The sequence below is a fragment of the Nomascus leucogenys genome, chromosome 8, assembly GCF_006542625.1.
Source record: "Nomascus leucogenys isolate Asia chromosome 8, Asia_NLE_v1, whole genome shotgun sequence".
NCBI lineage: Eukaryota > Metazoa > Chordata > Mammalia > Primates > Hylobatidae > Nomascus > Nomascus leucogenys.
In genome coordinates, this window is record NC_044388.1 from 64,661,535 (window position 1) to 64,666,855 (window position 5,321).

At 41.7% G+C, this 5,321-nt stretch overlaps 1 non-coding gene across 1 annotated transcript; it reads left to right on the forward strand.

The window, feature by feature from the left end:
• The first annotated feature begins 4,777 nt into the window (after positions 1 to 4,777).
• Positions 4,778 to 4,886, forward strand: LOC115836471. The gene has a single exon (XR_004031551.1). It is a non-coding gene; the product is annotated as a U6 spliceosomal RNA (small nuclear RNA).
• Positions 4,887 to 5,321: the final 435 nt, after the last annotated feature.

Consider the following 5,321-nt stretch of genomic DNA (forward strand, 5'->3'; position numbering starts at 1 on the left):
TTTATCCTCTTTTCATTCTTTCAACCATTTGGCATCAGCTGAGCAGTAACATCACCAAAAGTCTGGAAATCTTTAAAAAGAGGAGAGGCACTAGGCCAGTGAATCCATGAATTGGATAATCGGCCCCTGAATAATTAGGACCAGACTGTACAGTAAACAACAACCCCCTCCCTGGGAGTCAACAGCAGGCCCAGCCATAAACTCTCCCCGCTGGAGATGCAAGAGTTTTCCTTTTGCCGGCAACGCCCCCAATCCTGCCCTGCATTCAAGACCACAAACAATTCTCCTTCAGCTCGGACATATCTTTCCTCACGTGGAGTGAATTTTCTGGACTTGAATGCGAATGCGACATGCTGACCTGGAATTTGCATAAGCTGCGCTTCATGTCTCTAAGTTTGCTTCAGTGAACAGATTTTATATCTGCTGGCAAAGGCAGGCAGTGGCACTCGGAGACAGGGGCATTTGAAACCACATTTTTTGGTTCATTAAAGCCATTCTGCCGATGTTGCTCCTCATGTCATTCAATCTATTTTCAAGCCGTTTTCTCAATGGTGCACTTCAGGGAGGTTGGGCACAGATTTTGCTCGGAACTGGATCGTGTCCATAAGTCTCATCAGGGCCAGTTTATTCTCAGGCTCTGGCAACCTTTGAATAGCTCTTCCACCTTTGAGGGCTCCCACACAAAGCCTGCTCTGCGCAGTTTGCCCATGAACCAAGATATTTATTTCATCTTGTTTCTGAAGTCATGGGCGTCTTGACGTTGCTCCCTAAGCGGGAGCAGGATCTGTTTCCACCTCACAGCAAATAGCCACCACAAATATGTACAAACTCAGAAATCACGTTGGATGTCTTGCCTATCCAGGCTGGTCAGAGAAGGGCTACAGGCACAGAGTGCTTGAACGCACCAAGAAAAGACGCCTGACTTGGAGCTTTCCTCATTAATTAGGGTGCTTACAGAATTTGCTCACTCCAAGTGTGAAAATAAAACAGCTTACTTCATTGGTAGACTGAAAAACTGGCCGACTTTCTCTTCTCTCTTTTTTTTTTTTTTTTTTTGTGAGACAGAGTCTTGCTCTGTAGCCCAGGCTGGAGTGCAGTGGTGCCATCTCGCCTCACTGCAACCCCCACCTCCGGCTTCAGGCAATTATCCTGCCTCAGCCTCCCAAGTAGCTGGGATTACAGGCACGCACCACCACGCCCAGCTAACTTTTTGTATTTGTATTAGAGACGTGGTTTCACCATATTAGTCAGGCTGGTCTCGAACTCCTGACCTCGTGATCCACCTGCCTCGGCCTCCCAAAGTGCTGGGATTATAGGCATGAGCCACGGCACCCGGCCCCGACTTTCTCTTCTTTTCCATCTCACTCTGCAGTGGGCAGTGTGGAGGGTGGAGGGAGCTGGGTGGTTTGTCCAGGTCACAGCTGCAGTTCTGTCTGTACGTGATTCTCCATCTTCCTTTTTGAACTCTTTCATCCTTATCTGTGGCAGAGGCCCTGAAAGGCATTAACTCTGGCAGAAAAGATTCCTTGTCTAAACCTCTGCTGCTTCTCATCCTTTCCTGCCATCCTAACGCTCTATCTGGAAACAGTGCTGTGACCTACCCAAGCACACTCCTGATTCATCCCCAGTGCCTAAGAGCTGTATTGCTCTATGGAAATACACACTGGGTAGTATGTTTCCCTCGATGTACACTGGGGGCTGAATGTTAAACATTAACTGCCTGGTTAAAGGAGCTGAAGCACCTAATTCAAACTTCAGTGAGGGCTGATAACAGATATTCAGTTCCATAGACAGCTGAGATACAAATCTAGGCCTTCCCCAGGGCAATTAGGCAAGAATGAAATAAAAAGGAATCTATATTGGAAAGGAAGAAGTTAAACTATCTCTACTTTCAGATGACGTAATCTTGGATATTAAAAAACCCTAAGGGGGCCGGGTGAGGTGGGTCACTCCTATAATCCCAGCACCAAGGCGGATGGATCGCTTGAGCTCAGGAGTTCAAGACCAGCCTGGGCAACATAACAAGACCTCATCTCATTTTAAAAAGAAAAAATTAACAAGAAAAAATAAAACTTAAGGAATTCATTAAAAAAACTGCTCAAATGAATAAATTTTTAAGCAAGGTTTTAGGATAAGAGATCGATACACAGGCTCAGTGCTCATGCCTGTAATCCCAAGACTCTGGGAGGCCGAGGCGGGTGGATCACCTGAGGTCAGGAGTTCGAGACCACGCTGGCCAACATGGTAAAACCCCATCTCTACTAAAAATACAAAAAATTAGCTGGGTGTGGTGGCGGGTGCCTGTAATCCCAGCTACTCAAGAGGCTGAGGCAGGAGAATCGCTTGAACCCAGGAGGCTGAGGTTGCTGTGAGCCAAGATTGTGCCACTGCACTCCAGCCTGGATGACAGAGCAAGACTCTGAATCAAAAAAAAAAAAAAAAAAAAAGACTTATTGTTGTTAAAATGGCAATATACCCTCAAGTTATTCAATAGATTCAATGCAATTCTTATCAAAATCCCAGCTGATTTCTTTGCAGAAATTGACAAGTTAATTGTAAAATTTATATCAAAATTGAAGAAACCCAGAAAAAACAAAATAATCTTCAACAAAGAACAAAATTGGAGGAGTCACACTTCCCAACTTCAACATGTGTACAAAGCCATAGTAATCAAAATAGTGTGGTCCTGGCATAGGGTAGACGTATAGATCAGTGTAGTAGAATTGAGAGTCCAGAAACAAACTTGCACATTTACAGTTAATTGACTTTCAACAAGGGAGTCAAGACCATTCAGTGGGGAAAGAATAGTCTTTTCAACAAATGATCCTGGGACAACTAGATATACACATGTAAAAAAAAAAATGAAGTTGGACCCGTCTCACACTGTGTACAAATTCAGAATAGAGAAAAGACCAAAACTTAAGAGTTAATCCAATAAAACTCTTAGAAGAAAACAGGGGTGTAAATTTTCATGACCTTGGATTTGACAATGGTTTCTTGGATATGACACCAAAAGCATTAGCAATTAAAGAAAAAAATAGATTAATTGCACACAATTCAGCTGAAAAACTTTTGTCCTTCCAAAGACACCATCAAGAAAATGAAGAGACAAGCCTACAATGAATAAGAGAAAAAATGTGCAAATAATATTACACGTATCACAGCTGAACACCAAAACACCAAATAACTAAAAAATGGGCAAAAATCTAAATAGATATTTCTCTAAGGAAGATAAATGCATGGCCAATAAGTGCATGAAAAGATGCTCAACATCATTAGTCATCAGGGAATGCAAATCAAAACCGTAATTAAATGTCATCTCACACCCATTAGGATGGCTAAAATTTTTATAAAACAGAAAATAACAAGTATTGACAAGGAAGTGGCCAAATTAGAACTCTCATACACTGCTCATTGGAATGCATAATTGATTGTGCACCTCCATGGAATACTATATAGCCATAAAAAAGAATGAGATCATGTCCTTTGCAGCAATATGGATGCAGCTGGAGGCTATTATTCTAAGTGAATTAAACACAGAAACAGAAAACAAAATACTACATGTTCTCACTTATAAGTCAGAGCTAAACATTGGGTACACATGGACATAAAGATGGGAACAATAGGCACTGGGAACTTCAAAGTGGTGAATGAGGATGGGAGGCAAGGGTTGAAAAACTACCTGTTAGGTACTATGTTCAGTATTTAGGCGATGGGTTCAGTAGAAACCCAAATCAGCATCATGCAATATATACATGTAACAAACCTGTACATGTACTCCCTGAATCTAAAATAAAAATTTTTTTTTAAATAAAATAAAGTGGTGCAGCTGCCTTGGAAAGCAGTCTGGCAGTTACACGAAAGGTTAAACACAAAGCTACTGTATGAGCCAGCAACTCTATTCTTAGGTATATACCCAAAAGGAATGAAAACGTATGTTCACACATAAACTTGTCCACCAGTGTTCACAGAATATTGTTCGTAAGAGCTAAAAGGTAGAAACGGCCCAAATGTCCATCAATGGACAAATGAATAAACACAGTATGGTATTTCCTTATAATTGTATACTTTTTGGAAGTAAAAAGAAATGAAGTACTGATACATGCTACGGTATGGATGAACTTTGAAAAGATTATGCTAAGTGAAGGAAATCAGTCACTAAGTGAAGCAAGCCAATCACTAAAGACAACATATTGTATTATTCCATTTATAAGAAATGTCCAGAATAGGCAAATCTGTAGAAACAGAGAGTAGATCATTGGTTGCCTAAGGCTGGAAGGAATCAGGGAAGGCCCTGAGGAGTGATGGCTAATAAATAAAGAGTGTGGCAGGTTTCTTTTTTGGGTTATAACAATGTTTTAAAATTGGTGTGATGATGGCTGCACAACTCTATGAATATACTAAAAGCCACTGACTTGTACATTCTAAATTGGTGAATTTTATGATATGTGAATTATGTCTCAATAAAGCCATTGGGAGACAAAATAAATAAATAAAATCCAGAGACATTGTCCTATGGGTAAACACTAAATAGAGTCATTAGGCCGGGCTCTGGATTTGTCTATTCAATGCTTTTGTGTTGGTTTTCTTTATCTTCCAGCTCCGGAAAAGGCCTGTAGTTCCAGCTACTGGGGAGGCTGATGGAAGGATTGCATGAGCCCGGGAGGTCAAAGCTGCAGTGAGCCGTGATTGCATCACTGCGCTCCAGCCTGGGTGACAGAGTGAGACCCTGTCTCAAATAAAAAAAAAAAAGCAAGCAAGCAAGCAAGCAAAAAGCGCTTGCTTCAGCAGCACATACATATACTAAAATTGGAGTGATACAGAGGAGACTACCATGGCCTCTGAGCAAGAACGACACAAAAATTCTAAAAAACAAACAAACAAAAAAGCCTGAGCAAAGTGACTTACCCAGGATACCACAGCTCACAGTGGTAAAACCACAGTGGTAAAAAACTGGAAACCAGGACTTTGACTTCCAGGCAGCTGCCCCTTCCACGAGTTCCATGTCCCATGTGCATGCTATGTTTGTACTGGGGTCAATGGCAACTGTCTTATTTGGATATTCTTATTTTCTTCTATGCCCTGAGAAACCTGGTTTGTAGACAGAAAAGGCTGATTTTTGCTTCTAAAAGCTTAAGTTGACATTTTGTGTTGTTGTGTTTTGTTCTCCTGGCCCAGCCTAACAAGCATTCACATAGCAGACAACACATGCTTGCTGGACCTTACTTCCTGTCTGGTGACCCAGCTCCCTAGAGACTTGAATCTCAAATAAATGTTTCTGTCAGGAGGCTGAGCTCCCAGCTGTGCAAATTGGTCACAGA